At 50.2% G+C, this 22,953-nt stretch overlaps 1 long non-coding RNA gene across 5 annotated transcripts in view; it reads left to right on the forward strand.

Annotated features, from left to right (window-relative positions):
* LOC144327721 (uncharacterized) overlaps positions 1–19,334 on the forward strand; it is a 75,918-nt gene extending 56,584 nt beyond the window's left edge. For 2 of the 5 annotated variants that reach the window (XR_013392786.1, XR_013392784.1), the window contains exons 2-4: positions 5,303–5,394; positions 13,951–14,061; positions 14,447–19,334. This is a non-coding gene — a long non-coding RNA (uncharacterized LOC144327721). Of the gene's footprint in view, positions 1–5,302; positions 5,395–12,289; positions 13,743–13,950; positions 14,062–14,446 lie in introns of those variants that run through there. The other 3 variants (XR_013392785.1, XR_013392783.1, XR_013392782.1) reach the window with 3 other exon arrangements.
* Positions 19,335–22,953: the final 3,619 nt, after the last annotated feature.

The following is a 22,953-nucleotide window of genomic DNA, read 5'->3' on the forward strand; positions in this document are numbered from 1 at the left end:
AGAAGCGGCTTTGTCATGCTGTCCACATGACTCGGAAGCTGTCTGCAGACAAACGCTGGCTCCCTCAGCCAGTAAAGCGAGATGAGTGCCGCAACCCCAGAGTCAGGGGCCAGGGCCACAGCAAGGTCCTCCTATATGCTCAATTTGCAAACTAAATCAGGAACTCTGCATCTGCAGTTTGTGAAGGGATGAAGAAAAGAAACCTGCACAGAACTATGCAGTTAAGGTCAACTGTTATCTGGCCCTCAGTTGACTATTGGTATGGGATAGAGCATCCCATTCCGGTCACTGAATGGGCAAAGTGCTTTGATGGGCATATGATGGGCTGCTTTGTGTGGAGGGAATTGGAGCTTAGATTTGTCATGGAACCCTTATCAGGGAAGGTGGATCTGTGCCTTGAACTGGTTTGATTGAGTTTGGGATTTGACCAAATTTGGTATGTAGCTCTACTGCATACTGCTAGCTATATCTATATATTTGCACTTTATTATTATAATAAATGGGACGCAGGTGGCGCTGTGGGTAAAAGCCTCAGAGCCTAGGGCTTGCCGATCGAAAGGTCGGCAGTTCGAATCCCTGCGGCGGGGTGCGCTCCCGTCGTTCGGTCCCAGCGCCTGCCAACCTAGCAGTTCGAAAGCACCCCCGGGTGCAAGTAGATAAATAGGGACCGCTTACCAGCGGGAAGGTAAACGGCGTTTCCGTGTGCGGCTCTGGCTCACCAGAGCAGCGATGTCACGCTGGCCACGTGACCCGGAAGTGTCTCCGGACAGCGCTGGCCCCCGGCCTCTTGAGTGAGATGGGCGCACAACCCTAGAGTCTGGCAAGACTGGCCCGTACGGGCAGGGGTACCTTTACCTTTTTTACTATTATAATAAAGTATTATTATACTTGGAACATTATCCTTTTTTAAAATGAAAACATATTTTTATTAAGTTTTACATAACAAATTTAAATTCAGACATTAATCATCATTTAGGATTCCCTGAATCCTTCGACTCCCCTCCACCCTTCCATGGTTCCCATTATCAATCTCCCTCCCCAGCTGCTTCCCTTATTTTACCTCTTTTTTTAATATAAAAATAATCTTTCTACCATTTTTTTTGTACATTACAAGCATTTCTCAAATCCTGCTAAAGTTTTTAGTAGCTTATACAATATAATTTTTTCCTATTCTTTCTTAAATTTAGTCTCTTCCTGGTTTCTGATTTTCCCAGTCAATTTCCAATTTCGCCATATCAACCATTCATCTCTGCTCAGGACTTTATCTTCTTTGCAATAGTATCCACACTGCTGTCATCGCCTACATAAATAGTCATTTCTGCTCCTTTGGAATTTCTGCACCTAAAATACCTGGTGTTATGTATTGAAGTTCTCACCCTGGCCACCTGGAGTATCGTGTATAGTATATAGTATTCACACAGATCCACATCAGTTACTTTAGGCGGGAAACCCTGGGTTGTTGTTGCTACAATGTTGACAGCCGGCTGCCTATAAAAGCAGGCCGGCTGAGCTGTTTGCTATTCTGTTCTGTTCCAGCTTACAAATAAAGAGCTGCTTTGGAGAAATTGCTGTGTTGTCTGCTATGTCTACCCACTATTTAACACCTAATAAAAGACTCTGGATTTTTCGCAAACGTTACTTTAAACATTTTTTTCAATTTATTATAAATCATTTCTCAGAATGCTTTTGTCCACCACATTTCTTTCTCTTTGCATTTCCAACAAACATTTGAAGCAGTTCTAACCCTCCATAATTTTTCCCAAGATGAAAATTGGATATTATGCCCAATATCTTGTGCCAAATATATCATTACCGATTTAACTTTTTCATCTTTGGTATGCCACTTTAGCAACAATTTATACATTTTAGAAAGTAACCACATTATTTTCCATTAAAGATTTTTCAAACCTTGAAATTTCTTTACTGAATCCAATTTTCTTATCTATTTTAAACACATCATTTAATTGATATTGCAACCAGTCTGTTACTGTCTTATATCCTCAAAACTTTTTCAATTTCAATTGTTGCTCTACTTCCATAAGCAACTCTCTATAGGTTGCCCATTCATTTTTTGCATTAGTCTTTCTCAGGGATATCGCTTCCCTGGGGAAAGCCACCATGATGTCTTCTGCTCCAACAAGTTTTTATATTTTCCCCATAAATTGCTTTTTTTACCAAATGTTTCAAAAACCATTTATGCACTTTGGTCTTCTCATACCTTAGATGTGCATCTATCTGCTATCATGACCCTCATAGTCTAGAATATCTGTATTTTTAAAAAGTTATCCATTCCTATAGCCAGTAGGGACATGACACCTCATAATATAATTTCAAATTCGGCAGAGAGAAGCCACCTCTTTCTTTACTATCTGTTAATAGTTTGTATTTAATCTTTGGTTTCTTCCCCTGCCAGATGAATTTAGATACATCTTTTTGCCATTGTTTGAAGCTCCACTGACCACAGGTATTGTTTGAAATAAAAATAACATTCTTGGCAATACTGTTGTCAGGGCTGCCCCAGGTCCCAGCTCACAAGAGACCAACGCCAAGTCCAGTTTATATACAAAGATGTTTATTGCAGTGTATTGTACGCTCCACAGCCGAGGCGCGCAGCCCCACGTCTGTTATGCTTGGACCGCTGAAGTCCCCTCTGAGTCAGTCCCTCCTCTGCACCAGTTTAAGAGGCTTGTGCTGCTCCACCTCTTCCTTTCTTTCCTTTTCCGCAGGGTCTTCCTGCCCCCTGGGGTTTCGCCCCTCCTGGATTCCCCTGACGCGGAATCCCCAGACAGCTCTTCCCCCCTCCTGCGTGCTTTGGGACCTGGCTCCTCCTCCGGGCTCCCTGTTCTTCCGCGCGCCTCCACATTTGAACTTGGCGCGCGTTCGCAACCTCTAACCTTCCTCTTGACAGTTACACTACTCCCTGCACTACTCCCTTCCCTTTCCGGGACGATGTCTTGCTCCGATCTCCCCTCCCTCTCTGCTTTCGGACCTGCTTCCCCTGTCACTCTGGAATCTCCACCCCCTTCACTGCGCTCTGGCGGAGAAGCCGGTCCCGACTCCCAGCTCCCACTTTGGGTTCCCCCGCTGGTCCCCTGCTCCTGACGAGTCCCCCCTGTGACTCCCCTTGGCCTGACCACAGGCGCCCCCTTCTGGGAATCCTCCGATTCACTTGAAAGACTCATGGAATCCCTCAAGTCATTGTCATCCTCTTCCTCGCTGTCCTGGGATTCTTCCCCCTCGCTCTCCATCTCCTCCCTCACCTGTGCCTCTGTCCCTGAACCCCTGACAACTGTACATTCATTTTCATAACTGAAATTCTTCCCCAAAGTGATAAATTCATCCTTCCCCAGACATCCGTAATTTCTTTATCTCTTTCCACGTTGTTACATACCTATCCTTAAAAATATTTATATTCTTGACTGTTAGCCATGCCTTCCCCTTTCCCCTCAATTATCAATTGTGTTGCTACTTGTAGCTCATTTTTATTTTGTTCTGTCATATTTTTCACCAGTAGGTTTGTTTTATTTTTATTTAACTTGAATCCTGCCACCTGTCCGACCTCAGATATTGTGTATATTTGGTATACTCGCCAACAGGTTTCCTACAAGGTCATCTGCAAATGATCTCCTTTTATTTGCTGTGCACCCATCTGTTATACCTTTTATTTCTTCATCAGATCTTTTGTTCCTTGCCAGGGTCTCTAATACAAATATACAATAAACAATAAAATAAACAGTAACTAAAATAAACAATAACAGTGACAGGGGTCAACCCTATCTTGTCCCTTTTGTAATTTTACATTATCCTGTGCCTCATTACATCAATACATCAAGCCCAAATAGGCTCACCACCCAAGCGGGGTGGGGGCGGGAAGTCAATCCTGGCTTTCAGAATGTAGTGATCAGACCATGGCACTTCCACAAGTGAGGACATGATCCTCACCAAAAATCATACTATACCCGCACCAAAAATCAAATCCAGCATGTGGTGAGAGCCCTAATATTGCCATGGAAGACACCAGGTCCAGAGCCTGTGAGGAGGGGGTGGCATCAGCATGGACATTGAAGTCCCCCAAAACCTCCAAGACCCAGCCTGCCACCACATCCAACAGGCCTGATAGGGTGGCTACTGGTGGTTGGTACACCAGCCAGACAGCCAAGCTCTCCTTTGTGCCCCACACTAGGCCAGCACATTCAATGCTGGAGATTGATGGTGATGGCAGAGCCCTGAAAGAGCAATCCTTCTGGATTAACAACGCTAACCCTCCCCCCCGACCCACAGTCCCCGATTGGTGGAGGATGGAGAAACCTGGTGGTGACATCTCATAAAAGGTGAATACTTCGCCTTCGTGCACCCAGGTCTCTGTCACACAAGCCAGGTCAACCCCCAGCGAGATAAGTCTCGCAAGGTGGCAGTTTTATTGCCTATGGACCTGGCATTGCACAGCACCAATGACGGAGGTGGATAATCCCTGCTCATGTCCCTTGGGATGGGGCGTAGCTTGGAAGGGGTTCGAGCATCATCGCATCTCAAAATCCTTCATAGATAATATTTACCCCCACTGCCGTACCTCCCTTGCCCTTTGACGGTGGCAATCCCAGACCCCACGCTAGCCTCCCCTGTAGAGGAATGATAACATAACATCCCTGGGCCAAGTCTCCCAAATTGAAAAGGTATGATATTGAGATGAAAAATCAGCAGGACAAACATCCCCAATAGGTAAAACCCATCCAGCCACACCCCAGGTAGCGAGGGGAGCCCCACACTGGTCCACTAACTGTCAATCCCTCTCTCCCTCATAAGGTAGCCAGGCTATTAACTCTTTCTGTGCCTTTGGGAGTATTAAAGAGGCATGTGCTGTAAAATGGAGGTCACTAGCCAGCAGAGAGCCGCTTCATGTTCAGAGACTCCGTCCGTCCTATCTCACCCTTTGGGTGAGTCATTCTTGTAAGTTTTAGGAGTATTAGGCAAAGGCCCGAGTATAGCCTGGGTGCTTGGTTTCAGCAATCTATCTGCGACATGAAGTTCTTTAGAAGTTGTTGCCATGAGAGTGTCAGAGTTGCCAGGTTCATCTTCTCCATCGCTATCGCTTGGGGAAAGATCAGGGAATTGCATAGTCGTCTTTCCTCGAGATGAAGGGCTATTGGGCATATAGTGTTCCGAGCTATAATGTCCTTATGTTTTGAATTGAGATTTTATGCTCAATTGAGATTTTATGCTCTTTATGCTCAATAATCTCCTCTTCAGTTCTTCTAATTCTTCTAATTCCAAACTCACGGGTTTATCTTCCTCCTTTGTGCAGGTATTGTTTCTTATTGGCGTTTGCTTTGGTTCTCTGCCGGGGACTGGCTGCCTCACTGTCTCATCCTTGAAAACCCTTATCAGGTAAAGAAGGTGAGACCGCCATAAAATGTTTTTCATCTCCGTAAGTCGAGATGGAAGAGCTGTCAATCTAAAAGTCATAAATAGGTGTGTGATGTTTCTTATGCTGGGCAGGAAATGGAAATTTTTTAGATCTACTTTTTGGTAATGGCAGGTCACAAGCTGAGATAAGGACGTCATAATTAACCTGCGATTCATCCACTTGTACTCATTTTGATGAATCTCAAGCATTATCTGGTTCACTTGGAGGACCTGGCAAGGCTTTATTTCATCCATGACTTGTACTGATAGTTCGCTGGCATAGTTGTGTCTAATCCTCCTTTTAGCCCTTTGGGCATTTATAGAGGGAGGGCAATTATCCAAGTATTCCTCTATATTAGTGTCAGAGACGGCCCCCAGGTCTCAGCTCACAGAAGACCAACGCTAGCCAGCAGAACTGTACAAAGTCTTTATTGAAGTTTAGTTCCCATTTTCGAACCCTAGCGTGCGTCTCTACGTCTAGACCCTAGACCAGCGAAGCCTCGTCTGAGTCTCCGCCCCCTGTACACCAGTTTAAGACTCTAGCCTTACTCCACCTTCTACGTTTCTCCTTCCTCCTCTGGGTCCTACTACCCCCCTGGGTGCCTTCCTTCCTGGACGCCTCGGAAGCGGACCCTTCGGACTCCTCCCCTTCTCTCCGGCGGGCTTTGGGACCCGGCTCTCTCTCCGGACTGCCCATTGCGCCCCCCTCTTGTACATTTGAACTTGGCGCGCGCGCGCTGCCCCTGACCTTCCTTTTGACCGTTTCCTCGCTCTCTGATGCAGGCGTGGCTAACCCTGACTCATGTCCTTCCGCTGACGGAAAGCTGCCTGCTGCCGATGCTTGGGACTCCTCCCCCTTACTGCTCTCCGGTGGGGAAGCTGGTCCCGATTTCCAGCTGCTGCTCTCTGAGTCCCCTCTGGCCCCTCCTTCCTGGGGTGTTCCCTCTGGCAACCCCCTAGCTCTGACCACGGGAGCCCCTTTCTGTGAATCCTCTGATTCGCTGGAGAGACTTAGAGACCTCGGATGGCTATCATCGCTGACCTCTCCCTCGGATTCCTCTCCCTCGGTCTCCAATCCCTCCCTTTCCTGTCTCTCTGCTAATGAACCCCTGACATCCATCCCCCCCTCGAAGCCCCCCCTTCCCCCCTCCCCTCCTTCCGGTGTGGGTGCTGGGTGCTCCGTCGTAGCGGGGGTGCGTGCAGGATACAGTTCGTCCCCCATGTACTCGTCGACCTCGCTCTCCTCTGCCTCCATCTCTCTGTCTCCGTGCTCGAACCCTACGTTGTCCCCCAACACGTCCATGTCCGTCTCGCCCCCCTCCCCCTCTTCGGGTGGTCCCAGCCAAGGACCCCGCAGCCACTTCCTGCGCCACTGCTCCTCTGGTTGATCGTCCCACCAATACGAGTGGTCTGAGGCAGACCCTGGTGGCGAACCCACCTGGGAGCTCGGGACTGGTGCCTGTTCCTCGTCCGAGGCGAACCCCTGGAATGTGCTGGCTGAAAGAGTGGGTGTGAAGAGCCAGTCGTCGAAATACTCTGCTGGCATGGGCCTGTGCGGGAAGATGGCATGAAACTCCTCTTTGAGCAGAGGCTCCTCCAAGGCATAGTCCGGTACCCAGCTGTTGGCACTGGCCGGGGTACCCTCTCTGGCTAGGAGATATTCTACTCCCTCTTCCCCCCATCTCGAGTCTAAAATCTCTGTGACCTCGTTGATGTGCCCCCTCCTAGGCGACCCCCCCTTTCTGGGCCCTTCTCTGAGCGGGTCTGGTGCTGTGTCTGGCTCCTGAAATCTATGAGGTGCTTTGTAGGGCGTGAGCACCGATCTATGGAACACCGGATGCATTCTGGAACCTTCCGGAAGAGCCAACCGGAAGGCCACTGGATTGACCTGTGCCTGGACTTGGTAAGGTCCTAGCTGCTTATGCCCTAGCTTCTTCTTCGCTAACGATCTGGTCGGTACTGCTTGCGCTGCTAACCAGACCCAGTCTCCCACCTGTATGTCTTCCCCAACTCTTCTGTGTCTGTCAGCCTGCACCTTGTATGCGTGCTTTGCTAGTTCTAACTGCCTCCTGAGTTGTTCGTGGACTTCCTGCAACTCCGACGCTAAGGCTTCCGCTGCCTGTGGCTCCCCCTCCCCCACTCTCTCTAAACCCGGGAAGGTTCTGGGATGCCTCCCGTTGTTGGCGAAGAACGGCGTCACCCCCGTCGACACGTGCTTCGTATTGTTGTAAGCGAACTCGGCGAGTGGCAGGTAGTCCACCCATGTCGTGGGCTGCTGATTGGCGTAGCATCTCAGGTACTGCTGCATGATGGCGTTGACCCTCTCCGCTTGCCCGTTGGTCTGTGGGTGTCTCGCCGACGCCAAATTGACTTTGACGTTCAGAATGCCCATCAGCTTCTGCCAGAAGTTCGAGATGAACTGTCGCCCCCTGTCGGAGAGAATAGACCGTGGCAGACCGTGGACTTTGAACACGTGGTCTATGAACAGTTTGGCGGTCTGCTCTGCCGTGGCTACCTTCGCACACGGAATGAAGTGTGCCATCTTAGTAAACATGTCCACCACCACTAGCACTGCTGTCTTTCCCCTCGAGCTGGGCAGATCCGTGACGAAGTCCAGGGCCACCCTCTCCCACGGTTCAGACGGTGTCTGCAGCGGTTCCAGCAGTCCCGCCGGCGGTTTGTGAACTGACTTGGCCCTTTGGCAGGTGTCACATCTCGAGACGTAATTCGCTACTTCCCCCCGCATCTTGGGCCACCAAAAGTCTCTGGCTACGAGTTCGACAGTCTTTTCTTTGCCAAAGTGCCCGGCGGTGGGAGCGTCGTGTAGCTGCTGCAGGACCCTTGCGCGGAGGTCGTCTCCCGGCACGTAGAGTGCTCCCTTGTGGAGGAGCAACCCATCGCGTATCTGGAACTTGTCGGCCCTCGCTGTGGCCCTGTGCACCTCCTCCATCTTGGCCTGTGCGAAGGGGTCTTCCCGCAGCGCGCGACGTACGGCGTCCAGGTCCACGGTTGCCGACGCGCATGCCCACGCTTCCGGTGCGAAAATGTGCTTGGCCGCCGACGGTGCCGCCTCCTCAAGGTATTGCGGCTTTCTGGACAATGCATCCGCCATCACGTTGTTGTCGCCTGGGATGTACTCTATCTTGAAGTCGAAGTCCGCGAAGAACTCTGCCCATCTAATGTGTCTCTGGTTGAGGAACCTAGCCGTGCGCCAGTACTCCAGATTCTTGTGGTCCGTGTGGACCTGCACTGTATGTCTGGCTCCGATGAGGAAGTGCCTCCATGCCTTGAATGCTGCATGTATGGCTAGCAACTCCCTGTCCCAGATAGTGTAATTCTGCTCCGACTTGCTGAGCTTCCTCGAGTAGAAGGCGCACGGCCTCCAGTCCCCCTGCTGGTCTTGTTGCAACAGGACAGCTCCCACGGCTCTGTCTGAGGCGTCTGTCTCCACCCTCATGGGTCTGCTGGGATTCACATGCAGCAGCTGCTCTTCGGACGCGAAGAGACGCTTGAGTTTCTGAAAGGACTGCTCCGCTTGCTCCGTCCAGATGAATTTCTTCTTCTTGGAGCTGAGCGTGTCGGTGATGGCCGCTGTCTGCATGGCAAATCCCTTGATGAACTTGCGGTAAAAGTTGGCAAAGCCGACAAACCGCTGGACTTCCTTCCGATTGCGTGGGCTTTTCCAGTCCAAAACTGCGCGAACCTTGGCGCTGTCCATGGCGAGCCCCTTGTCCGACAACTTGTAGCCCAGGAAATCCACCTCCGTCACGTCGAACTGGCACTTCTCCAGCTTGGCGTACAGCCTGTGCTCCTTCAGTCTCTGCAGAACTTCCCTGACATCCCTCTCGTGCGCCTCTCGCGATTCTGAAAAAATCAGGATGTCGTCCAGGAAGCATACGCACTTCTTGTACAGGAGCCCCGCCAGCACGTGATGCATAAAGGCTTGGAAAGTGTGAGAGCCATTTTGTAATCCGAAGGGCATAACTCTGTATTCGTAGGTGCCCAGTGGCGTGAACATGGCCGTCTTCCACTCGTCGCCGTCGCGCATGCGAATCAGGTTGTACGCCCCACGTAGATCCAACTTGGTGAAAACGCGTCCTTTCCGCACTGTCGCGAGCAGGTCGTCTATCTTGGGCATGGGGAAAGCTGAGGGCTTGGTTTTTGAATTTAAAATTCTGAAGTCCACCACCAGCCTCCGTTGGGGCGTGTCCCGCTTCTTCACAAAGAATACGGGACTGCCTCCCACCGCTTTCGACTCCCGGATGAACCCACGCTTCAAATTGTGATCTATGAACTCCCTGAGTTCTTGCAGTTCATCCTCAGACATGGAGTACAGTTTCCCAGTTGGCAGCGTCGCCCCCGGCAGGAGGTCAATCTTGCAATCATAGGGTCTGTGAGGGGGTAGCTTGTCCGCCTCCTTCTCGCAGAATACCTCCAAAAACTCCGCATACTTGTGGGGTACTGCTTGCAGCGTGCCCAACTGTAACTGCGGGTCCTCCTCTTCCCCTTCTGGGCTGGGTATAATGCAGTGTTCTGCACAGTAGGAGGAGCCAAAAGTCAGTTGGCGCTGGTACCAAGCCAATGCTGGGCTGTGCCTGTGCAGCCAACTCATGCCTAATACTACAGGCGTGTCGGACAGTTGGGTGACATTGAAGCTAATGACCTCCCGGTGATTCCCAATTTGCATCACCATCGGGGGCGTCTGCTGCACCACCTGCCCCCCTAGCAGTTCCCTGCCATCCACCGTGACAACCCTCAGGGGCAGCGTGGCTGGCAGTAACGCTACGTTGTGTTGTTGAATGAACTCCAGTCCTATAAAGTCTGCATTACTGCCAGAGTCAATTGTAATAGGCACTTCTAAGGTGAGTCCATTGGGCAGCTGGAGCGATGCGGTGAGCTGCACCACTGGTTTGGGCGGGAGGGGGTCTGTGGGCTGCAAAATCTCTCGGGACTTCTTCACTGACTCGTCTGACTGGGCCCCAGTGCCTCCGTTTCCAGCCAGACTTGGTCGTTTCCCTGCTGTGTTTCTCTCTGCTGAGTTGTTTCCAATACTGTCACTGACGCTGCAGTGTGCTTGTGGATCCTCTGGGGACACTCTTTCGCCATGTGCTCTTCACTCTCACATATATAGCACTTCCTGTTCCTTCTAGGCAGCTTCGGTTTGACTGCTCCCGGTGTTAAGGCTCTGGTAGCTGAGTGAGCCCTAGCACCGCCAATCTCCATCTGCTCGTCGCCCCCTCCCTGTGGAGGCGTGGACTGCGCACGTGCTGCCTCTCTAGGCAAGAGGGAGGGCACTCTCGCTGGTGTGCGTCCCCAACGCCCTTCTTCTTTGCTCCATGGGCGTTCCTCCTGCCTCACCCCAATCGACAACGCTCTTTCAACCACTTGCTGAGTGGTTGTGGGTCTCTCTCCCCGTGCCATCTCATCCTTGATTTGTGGGTTCAATCCCTCCAAAAAAAGGTCTCTAACTGGCGGAGAATCCTTATCCCAATTCAGCGCGTTGACCAATGCAAAAAACCGGGAATGATACTGCCTTACGCTGGCTTTCCCTTGTCTTAGCCCAAATATATCTTTCCGGGCAATGTCAATGTCTATGTTGGATAAGAAACAGGAGTCCATTGCTTTAATGAATGCATCTGCGCTTTGGAGCGCTGGATCATTATCCCTCCACAGATTGCGCAGCCATGCTTTCGCGTCCCCATGCAGATGAGACAAAATAAACCCCACTTTCTCCCGCTCATCTCTAAAGTCTCTATCCAGCAGCTGCAGCGCAAACAGCACATCTGCTCGGAAATTGGGGTACTGCTGCAAATTCCCATCAAAATGAGATACAATGCTGCCTCCTCTCTTCCCCAGCCCAATTCCCTCGGATCTGGGTCCCGGTAGCCCCTGCTTCACAAGCCCTTCCAACCTGGCTTGAAGATCTCTGCAGGCAGCTGCCGCTTCTTCCTCTCTCTTCCTGGATGCGATTATTTCAGCGCTGAGTTGTGTCACCGCTTCTTCCAGGGAAGCTATTTTCTGTTCTGTAGTCATCTCGCCTGACTCTTGTGAGCTCGCAAGGCACCAGTCTTCTGCCCTCCCTGCCTCGCTTCCGCAGCGATGCTTGAGGCGAAGAAAACCGATGAAACAGGGAGACGAGGCTTACTGTCAGAGACGGCCCCCAGGTCTCAGCTCACAGAAGACCAACGCTAGCCAGCAGAACTGTACAAAGTCTTTATTGAAGTTTAGTTCCCATTTTCGAACCCTAGCGTGCGTCTCTACGTCTAGACCCTAGACCAGCGAAGCCTCGTCTGAGTCTCCGCCCCCTGTACACCAGTTTAAGACTCTAGCCTTACTCCACCTTCTACGTTTCTCCTTCCTCCTCTGGGTCCTACTACCCCCCTGGGTGCCTTCCTTCCTGGACGCCTCGGAAGCGGACCCTTCGGACTCCTCCCCCTCTCTTCGCCGGGCTTTAGGACCCGGCTCCCTCTCCGGGCTGCTCATTGCGCCCCCCTCTTGTACATTTGAACTTGGCGCGCGCGCGCTGCCCCTGACCTTCCTTTTGACCGTTACCTCGCTCTCTGATGCAGGCGTGGCTAACCCTGACTCATGTCCTTCCGCTGACGGAAGGCTGCCTGCTGCCGATGTTTGGGACTCCTCCCCCTTACTGCTCTCCGGTGGGGAAGCTGGTCCCGATTTCCAGCTGCTGCTCTCTGAGTCCCCTCTGGCCCCTCCTTCCTGGGGTGTTCCCTCTGGCAACCCCCTAGCTCTGACCACGGGAGCCCCTTTCTGTGAATCCTCTGATTCGCTGGAGAGACTTAGAGACCTCGGATGGCTATCATCGCTGACCTCTCCCTCGGATTCCTCTCCCTCGGTCTCCAATCCCTCCCTTTCCTGTCTCTCTGCTAATGAACCCCTGACAATTAGTTATTTTGGTGAAAATTTCATTCAGTCTTTGAAGAACTAATTAGACCATAGTTTCTGCTGACATCATATAAATCTCTTGGTAAGGGTATATATCTGGAATCTGCTGGAAACAAGTTCCTCTATTTGTCTTGTTCTAAAGACATGGGTGGGTCAGCATTTGGGATGGGGGGGATCCCTCCTACTCCTGTTTTCTGGGTGAAATCATCTCCTTCCCTCCTTGAAAGGGGGGAGGGGTCGGATCATCTCCTTCCTTCTTAGAGTGGGGGAGGGTTCCCCCAGCAACATTACTCACAATTTGCTCTGTTTCCGAGCTAGGAATGAAGGTGTTGGCTTTCTGCCGCTTCTCTGCGTTGGAGGAATTGTGAGTCCCAATTACCGTATTTTTTGCTCTATAAGACTCACTTTTTCCGACCTAAAAAGTAAGGGGAAATGTGTGTGCGTCTTATGGAGCGAATGCAGGCTGCGCAGCTATCCCAGAAGCCAGAACAGCAAGAGGGATTGCTTCTTTCACGCACAGCGATCCCTCCTGCTGTTCTGGCTTCTGAGATTCAGAATATTTTTTTTCTTGTTTTCCTCCTCCAAAAACTTGTGGTCTGGTGCGTCTTACAGAGTGAAAAATATGATATGCTGTTTTGGCTCTTAATGCCTCGTTTTTTCCTTCTAGCAGGCATAATTAGCAGCGGGGTGAGCTCCCGTTGCTCGGTCCCTGCTCCTGCCAACCTAGCAGTTTGAAAGCATGTCAAAGTGCAAGTAAGATAAATAGGTACTGCTCCAGCGGGAAGGTAAATGGTGTTTCAGTGCGCTGCTCTAGTTTGCCAAATGTGGCTTAGTCATGCTGGCCACATGACCCGGAAGCTGTACGCCGGCTCCCTCGGCCAATAAAGCGAGAGGAGTGCGCAATCTCAGAGTCGGCCATGACTGGACCTTATGTTCAATGGATGAAAGCTGTGTGTTAGTTGCAAAGACTGCAGTCTACCTTCTTTAGTGTTCCTTCTTACGCTAAATCGAATTGAGCCATAAAACAGTAGATAATAAAACATTAAAACAGTAGATAATAAAACATTAAAACAATAAACCATTAGGCTAAAAGCAAAGAAAACAAAATGACAACTAAAAATATAAACATAGGGCCAGAAGATGGCTAAAACCTAATTAAAAGCTTAATTGAAGGCAGGAGGTTCTGGCTAGGCTGCTACCTCCGTCGCCATTTTGGCTCACAAATGTTTGTTTGCTGCTGCTGCTGTTTTTATTGTTGATGTTGCTGCTGTGCACGTGTCCTAGGGGTCCTAGGAGGCCATTTTGGATGAAGGCAGAGTGACCGGAAAGAGGCGCCACCAGAGGAGAGGCAAATGAAGACATGCCACCACCGCCATATTGGTTGAGGGCAGTTGGGCCTAGCCTGGCCATTTTGTGGCACTGGTCTCCCTTGTGAGGTGGGCGCCTCATCTCTTGAGGGGTCCCAGGAGACGTTAGGGGTCCCTGTGGAGAAGGAAGGGTGGAGCCCCCCCATCCCCTCAGGGAGGAGTTCCAACAGTGCCTTAGGGGCCTTGGCCTTTCTCTGGTTTGTTGTTGCTGCTGCTGCTGCTGTTATCATTATCCTCAGTATTATCCTTATTCTCCTCCTCCTTTTCTTCCTTGCAGCATTTCCCTGAGCGCTAAGCTCCTTCAGGAGCTGCCCAGGTAGACTGCCACTGGCACGGGAGGCTCCACCCGAGAGAAGAAGCGCCTAGGAGGCCAGGGTAGCCCCACAAGGTAGGCTTCTGTCCCCCTGGGCGCCTTTTGGGGTACAGGGGCCTCCGCCCTGCCAACCTTTGGCCCCCCTCACCCTGCCGGCTTGCAGATAAGGTGGGGGCGAAGGCCTGCTGGGTGCTGCTGTGAGGACGGCGCGCCTGAGGGGTGCCCTGCTGGGCTGGGGTGAGGGAGGGGGGGGCTGTGAATCCCATCCCTCTCTCTATGCTTTTTATTTCTCTCTCTTCCCTCTTTCATTTCCCAAAGAAGTCCTGGGAATTATAGCTCTGAGCTTCCTTTCAGTGGGTTGGACTAGATGCCTCTTGATGCCCCTTCCATGTCTCCCATGCTCCCTATCTCTCTCACTGTTACTCTCCTTTTAATGGCACTTCCCCCTTTTTTTTCCTAGCTGGGCCTCCATTTCTTAGCTGGGCCGCCTCCAGGAAGCCAAGTGCTGGCGCCTGCAACTTTGCCTGCGACTGCTGGGATTGCTCTGACAAGATCCATTGACACTAGTTTTGGCGTCACCAAAGGAATCAGGGAGATGTGCTTCAATTCCCCTCGCAGATAGTATTTAACCCATCACGGCATCTCTCAAAGCACCCTGGGAACTGTAGTTTCCTATGGGGGGAGAGAATATTCTGCACAACCTTTCCCAAGGGAACTCTGGGAGTTATAACTCTGAGAGGGTCTCTTTGGGAAACAGAACAAACTACAGTTCCCACGATGTTCCCCAAAGCACCATGGGAACTATTGCTTGCTCTGGGTGTTGAGGGTTGCGAATCCCTTGACAGATCTAGTTCCCAAGCCCATTTCTTTTTCTAGGGAACTCTGGGAACTGTAGCTCATGGGAGGAACATCACTTGGTGTCCTGAATTCTGGGAACTGTAGCTTGCTCAGGGCGCCTGATTCCTTCTCCTTCTAGGCTACCGGAATGGGCTGGAACCGCCAAGTGTCACCTTGGCCTGCGACTTTGAAGGCACCGCCTGCAGCTGGGAGGACGTAAGCATGTCTGGGTACTGGTGGTGCCCAGGGTGGGGCAGAGGCTGGGTGTGCGGCCCCGACTCCCCCTTCAACCACATTCTGGGCACCGACCAGGGTAAACTTGCTTCATTTGAAAGGCAGAGAAGCATTGCTTAGCAGTTAGAGCACCCCTTTGACCTGGCACCCCCCAACCAGGCTGGTACATGAGCACCTCGGAGCAGCGAACCAAGCCGCCTGACTCCGCTCTCTGACCATGAGTGACGCAGCCACAGCCTGTGAACTCCGCACCTGGTACAGTATGGCTGAGAAAGGTAAGCTTGGGGCACTGGTCGGAAAACCAACAGGAGCAGAGCCATGTACTTGGCCTTTTTCCCTGTGTGGAGGAAATGCCACCAGGCACAGTTGTCGTAATTCCGTACATTTCTAAGCTGCAGGACATATCGTGGTGCTATCATATAATTATTATTTATTGATTTCCAGACCACTGACCCGCCTGGTAGGGCCAGCATAATGAAATACCATTCTTATCATGAAATTTACTGATGCCCTGCTTCCCGTCCCCCTTTGGGATTCCTGGCAGCTGACTGATAAAAATGAGAGCAGTTGAGATGAGATGTCATTCTGCAATTCTCGCAGGGGTCAGGCTAGATGACCCCCGGGTCCCATCTCCTCTGTTTATATAACTATGGTTCCCACCTGCAGGGGCCAGGCTAGATGACGCCTGGTTCCTCACCCCTCCACCCTTCCTGTGCAGGACTCAACGGAAGCTTCCCTGTGGAGCTGAGCCACGGCAACCACATTGTCCCCTGTGGCGAAGCCCTGCCTCATCCTCAGGCACCTGGCGCCCCCTGCTGGCCTACACCGGAAGAGTCCACAGTGCTTTCCAGTTAGGTCTTGGGCTCCTCGCCCTCCCCGGCCGGCTCCTTATCTGGAGCATGTCAAGAGCGCAGGTGACCTTCTCCTCGGTGGCGAGTGTGGCACTGGACAACGTGTAGTTCATGAACTGTGGCCCCCAAAGTAAAGCTTTATTTTCCGCCTCCCCAAAACCTGACCAACCAGATAGATTGCTTGGAGGCAACTCATTAACCGTCCCAACATTTCCAAGTCCCTGGAGCTGCACCCCAGGCAAGCCGTGCCTGCCAAGCAGCTGCGTCGCCCCTGCCCGCACCGAGGACTGTGGCGACAGTGGAGATGAACGGGGTTGCGGTGACCGGTCAAGGGGGCATTCGAGGCCAGGGGAACATTGGCACCACCGGAAGGGAGGCGGTTACCAGGAAACCTCCCAACCAGGCCAAAGCATTTGAGGAGGGTGCAAAGTATGCTGGCTGAAATGGGGCTTACCCTGGGGAAAATCCTGAGCGGAAGTTGCAAGTTGGTGGCCACCACTGCCTCTTGTGGCAGGGAGTTCCATAATGTGCGCTTTGTAAAGAAGTACTTCCTTTCTTTGATGTGTCCTGAATCTTCCAGCGTCCAGCTCCATGAGTTCTACCATTATGAGAGGGAGAAAAACTTTCCTCCATCCACATTCTCCAGGCCATGTCTCATTGGCCTGGAGAAATCACATCTTTGCACAATTTAATGCACAAACAGTCAAAGAACAAATAGGAAATAGGAACAAATAGGAAAACTCCCCTGCGTTTGCTAAATAACCACATCCCTCATTTGTGTTGCTGGGATAAATTTATTTAACACTCTGACGAGCTCACCTGCCAAAACACAGGAGAATATCAACAATCCAGGACAGAAAATTTTACCCATAGTGTTTTGTTTTTCCAGAATCAGCTAAAACAGAAGGGAGAGGTCACCCGTTAACCTGTAAGGGAGCAAATATTCCTTTGAGAAGTTTCTCCCGAAATGGAAGGCACATGAGACTCTGTAATTCTCTTCTTTGGGAGGTGGGTGTCGTGCAAAGTGGCCTTGGTGAGCTGGATGCGAAGGAGGCACGTCCCAGGCCTTTGAACTGTAACAAGGACAACCTGGGAGGATCTCTCACCTACTGTGCCTGCACCTCCTCACTCTCTCAATCGCTCTGCTCCCAGCCGAGAACAAAGACCAACCTCTCTTGTGGGGTTAATGTTACATATGGTGTTCCCATTATTTAGGGACTGGTGATTCGCTTCATCATTAGGGTCCAGACTGAGGTTCCCAGGGTGGCACGTGGACTCCATGGCACCCTCTTAGCACTCACCAAGGCCCCCTCTTAAAAAAGTTTCCCCAAAATCTGTTAGTTTTTACAGTGCTACAAGACCATTTGTTTTGGCAGTTGAGGGATTATTTATTTATTTATTTATTTATATTGCCCTTTATTTTACATCACTGTAAATTATTAAATAATAAAAAATAGTGTTTGTTATTTAAATCAATCCATATAGCTCATTGGGCAGAGCACAAGACTCTTAATCTCAGGGCCATCCTTTGAGCCCCATGTTCCCAGAGTTCCCTGGCAAGAAGGGAACCCTACCCCTAACAAAATCCTAACCCTAACCCAGGGGTTGGCAAGGCCATGGGCCAGATCACTCCCACAGAAATCGCATCTGTGTGTGTCTGCGGCTCTGGAAATTGCTTCTGCGCATGCCCAGACGCCGAAAATCACTGCGAAAGCTCAGTCTGTAGAGCAGGAGACTTTCCATCTCAAAGACCTGGGTTTGAGGGGCAAAAAGATTCTTCCCTTGCAGAGGGTTGGACTACAAAAAGACCTTTGCTTTCCTGCTCTCTCCCAAACTGGGAAACTCCCAATGGAAAGTGCTCTGACCTTTCTCTTTTTCTTCATAGGGGTTTTCACACCGTACAGTATCTGCTCTCTGACCGGGCTTGGTTTAAAAGCCTCCAAATATTCCTTGGATCGAGCAGTGCTAATATTTGCTCTGCTAATCTTTCCACCAAACTGGCCAGCTTCTGGATTAAACACTGGATGAAATGCAGATTACGTTCTGTATTTAAAACAAATGTCAAATCAATAAAAAATTTTCAGGAGAAATGCTAAAAATATAATTGAGAAGAGACAATTTAAGGAAAATTCACCAGAAAGTATTCCTCTTTGTTGCGGTTAGTGGCTGTGGACATGGCATAACATTACAGTACATGACTCCACCCCCCAAGAATCATGGGAACTGTAGTTTGCCCCTAAACTATAAGTCTCAGCACAACACATGACTGGCTTATCATAGAGACCACTGCATGCAAAAACTTGTGGTGCTAGAAGATCTTGCGCCTTATATTTACCCTGGGATCCCAACCACCCCTGCCCAGGACACCAGAGTCAACTCTACGGCTGCAAATATAACATTTGAAGTGTTTAAGGTGCATTATACAAATGTGACACTAGATGGCAATTGTGAGGTTATGGCAAATTCAATATATTCTTCAAAACACCTTTTTTTTTTTAAAGTGTTTTCATTTTTTAGATTCCACCACTCACACAGGTTCAACGGAGTTGCTGTCCATCTGAAGATCATAAGGCCTTTTGTGCTTATATCAATCCCTCAGTTGGTAAAATCAAAGAAGTACAAAATACTTTACAACTCTCTCTCTCTCTCTCTCTCTCTCTCTCTCTCTCTCTCTCTCTCTGTCTCTCTCTCTCTCTCTCTCTCTCTCTATATATATATATATATAAATGTTGGAAACAAGCCTCCTTCTTCGGGAGAAGCTGGCAACTCTCCCAGGCTCCCGGCTTGGTGTCCGGTGACCTCCCTGGCTGCAATCCCCGCAGGATCCAGGCTAGGTCTCAATAGGCGACACTTCCCAGCGTGGGAAATGCACACCCCCTCCCTCCTGCTTCCCTGGCAGGGAAAAGAGATAGTCAGAAACGTCTGTTTACATCCTTTATTTCTGACTTTGCAGCACTACAGAAAACATGTCCGTTCACTTCAAAATCCAGCAAACGAGAGAGAGACTTCCTGTACATACGCAAGAGGAAGGTCTCATATTACACTCTTCACAAAGACTTTTCCAGCCTGTGAACTTCCGGGAAGCTTCTTTCCCACAGCTAGCCATATCACATGATGTCAACAAACTGGCTGTCTGCAACTGCGATAAGCTCATATTGTAACAATAAATTCCAACACACTGAGGAGCCTTTGCTGGAAGGCTGCGGGGCTATGCACTTACCTGGGAATCAAACTCACTGAACTTCAAAGAACTTCTGAGAGAATATGTATAGGATTGCACTATAAAGGCCTAAAATTTTGACCAAGACTCATGGGTTTGAGTCCCATGTTGCGTGAAAGATTCCTGCATGACCCTTGGGGTCCCTTCCAACTCTACAATTAGCGAAGTATACATCAATATAAAATAAAAATGTGCTTTTAATGAAAGGGCTTCTGCTGTGCTGTTTTTATTGCCATTATTTGGTTTTACAAGATTTTTATATGTATACACACACAGTTTTAATTCTATCAGTGTTTAATTGCTTTTTAATTGTAGATCCCCCACCCAGGTTTTAGCTTGTCTTCTTTTCATCCGTAAACTGCCTTGGGTCCCCATCAGGGGAAAAGGCAGGGTACAAATAAATGTATAATAATTATAATAATAATTTCAAACTGGGCATTTTTTGTTTTCAATGCTGGCAAGAGAGAAAGGCCACCCATAACTTAGAGTGCAGAGGTGAAACAAGCATATGATCCCCCAATGAGGGGTGTCATAGAAATTTAATAAAATTAGTTTAATCAATGTAATAATAACATTGCCTTGACCTGCTTGGCTGAAAAATCTTGCATGGCTTCTGGAAAACCCAGTGGAGGCTGTAGCTGAACTGGGGGGGGGGGGGCACATGCAAACACCTGGCCCATTGTCCCAGGCCTCCTTGCCACTGACATCCTTTCACCCATAATGCTGTGACCTCCAGGTGCTTGGGTCCCTTAGAAACACTGGTGAGGTGAGCTTTCATTTTCTTTTCCCACTGAGGATTGGAAAGAGTTGAAAGATTAGAAATATTTGAAAAAGATGGAGAAGAAGATCCGATACGACCATTAAAGCTAGCTGCCTCTGGTTGCTAACTTTTATTTTGGCAGATTATTATCAAATGGCCCTGGCTTCTTTTTTTAAAGTTTACAAAATAATAATAATAATAATAATAATAATAATAATCAGATGATGGGCTTATTTCCAATTGTTGTTTTGGGGGATAGAATGCACATTCACCCAAAAACCGCAGAGTTAAATGTTTGTTATCAGCCCAAATCAAGCATAGGTGTTTTGGTTCCATCTCAATAGAAAGAGGACGAACAAGCTTTAATTGTGCTATCGGTGTTCATTCACCCACAAATAGCAAAGCAAAGTGTAATAAGTCTAAACTAGGCAAAAGAGGTTGCTTTGCGTTCCAACTACATAGAAAGAAGAATCTTGGATTTCGCTTATTTCAAGTTGTGTTCTTTGGTGTTTATGCAACATTAACCCAGAAATCGCAAAAGGTATGTAATGAGACCAAAATAACAAAACACCCTCTTTTCACTTTCATATGCGTAGAAAGAAGACGAATAAGGTTTGATTTCAATTCGCATGGTGTTTTTTCGGTGTGCACCAGAATCGCCCCAACCAAAGCAAAAAGGCGTTTTGGGTTCCATCTGCATAAAAGTAGATGTTAAAGCTCTGATTGGGGTTATTTCAAATTGGTGTTTTTGGGGTTAGAATGCACATTCACCCAGAAATCGCAGACTGAAATGTTTGTTATCAGCCCAATTCATGCATCGGTGTTTTGGTTCCATCGCAATAGAAGGTGGATGAATCAGCTTTGATTTCTCTTTCTTTGTTCATTCACCAACAAATAGCAAAGCAAAGTGTAATAAGTCTAAACTACGCTGTCAGGGGTTCAGGAGCAGAGGCAAGGGCAAGGGAGGAAACAGAGAGCGAAGGGGAGGAGGCAGAAGAAAGGATGAGCGATGACGACGACCCGAGATCTCCGAGTCTCTCCAGTGAGTCGGAGGATTCACAGAAAGGAGCACCAGTGGCCAAGGCAAGGGGGGAGTTTAGGGGGGCACCCCAGGGAGATAGAGCCAGAGGGGAATCAGAGGAGAGCAGTTGGAGATCGGGTCCAGCGTCACCGCCAGAGAGCAGGGAAGAGGAAAGGAGCCAGGGGGCAAGCGCTGGCAGCTCACAGCAGGAGGGAGGGCACGAGTCAGGGGTGGCCACACCTCCATCTGGGAGCGAAGAAACGGTTAGACGGAAGGTGGAAGGTTGGGCGCGCGCGCCAAGTTCAAATGCACAGGAAGGAGGCGCAGTAGGCAGCCCGGAAAGAGAGCCGGGTCCTAAAGCCCGGCGCAAGGAGACAGGAGAGTCCGGGGGGTCAGCGTCCGAAGAATCCCGGAAGGAAGAGACCCAGGGGGGCAGAGGGACCCAGAGAAGAACAGTCAGGCGGAAAAGGTGGAGCAGGGCTAGGATATTAAGTTGGTGTACGAGGGGCGGAGATTCAGACGGAGCTTCGCCGATCTAGCTACTAGACGTAGGGTTGCACGCAGCAGCTTGAGAATGGAAACTGTAACTCAATAAAGACTTTTACTTAATGACCGTTGGCTAGCGTGATCCTCTGTGAGCTAGGATCTTGAAGCAACCCTGACAGTAAGCTCCGTCTCTCGTATTGTGGGCATCTACACCCTCGAGGAGAGGAGAGAAGCAGGTGCCTACTAGTGAGCTCACGAACGGCAGCCGACATGACGGCTGAACAGCAGATAGCGGAACTCAGAGAAGCAGTGTCACAGCTGAATGCCGAGGCTCTCGCATCCAGGAAGAGAGAGGAGGACGCAGCTGCCGCCTACAGGGATCTCCAGGTCAGGTTGGAAGTGCTTACGAAGCAAGGGCAACAGACACCCAAACCAGAGGGGATTGGGTTGGGGAGACGCACAGGCGGTCTGGTCTCTCACTTCGATGGGAACCTGCAACAGTATCCCAATTTTAAAGCAGACGTACTGTGTGCACTGCAACTGCTGAGTAAAGATTTTAGAGATGAGCAAGAGAAAGTGGGGTTCATCATGTCTTATTTGCATGGGGATGCCAGAGCATGGCTGCGCAATTTATGGAGGGATAACGATCCGGCGCTCCAAAATGCGAATGCCTTTATTAAAGCGATGGATGCGTGTTTTTTATCAAGCATTGACGTGGATCTTGCTCGGCAACAGATTCATGGACTGAAGCAGGGAAGGGCCAGCGTACGGCAGTACCATGCCCGCTTTTTCGCCTTGGCCAGTGCCCTAGAATGGGACAGAGATGCGACCCCTGTAAGAGACCTTTTCTGGGAGGGACTAAACAGCTCTGTAAAAGATGAGATTGCGAGGGGGGAGAGACCCCGGACCACCCAGGAGGTCGTGCAGAGGGCGCTGGCAGTGGGGGTACGGCTGGAAGGACGTCCGTGGAGCAGGGACGAAGGGCGTGGAGGGCGCGAACCAGCCAGGGGCTCCTCCTTCTTTCCCAGAGAAGCAGCACGTACGCAATCCACGCCTCCGCCAGGGGGAGGAGCTGAACCGATGGAGGTTGGAGGTGCCAGGGCTCAGTCAGCAGCCAGAGCCCTAGCACCAGCAGCAGTGAAAGCGAAGCCTCCTAGAGGGAACAGGAAGTGTTACGTCTGTGAGGAGCCAGGGCATATGGCGAAAGAGTGTCCCCAGAGGCTCCACAAGCTCACTGCAGCCTCAGCAATGGCGACTGCAGCAACGCAGCAAGGAGAACCACAGCAGGGAAACGACGCTGTCTGGCTGGAGGAAGAGGCACTGGGGCCCAGCCAGACGTATTAATGATGCAGTCCCCAGAGATTTTACAGCCCGTGAACCCCCTCCCGCCCAAACCAGTGGTGAGGCTCACCGCGTCGCTCCAGCTGCCCAATGGCATCACCATGGACGTGCCAATCACCATTGACTCAGGCAGCAATGCGGACTTTATGGGGCAGGACTTCGTCAACCAGCATGCTATACAGTTGCTGCCGGCCACACTGCCCCTGCAGGTGGTCAC

Source organism: Podarcis muralis, chromosome 5, assembly GCF_964188315.1.
Source record: "Podarcis muralis chromosome 5, rPodMur119.hap1.1, whole genome shotgun sequence".
NCBI classification, from domain to species: Eukaryota; Metazoa; Chordata; class Lepidosauria; order Squamata; family Lacertidae; genus Podarcis; species Podarcis muralis.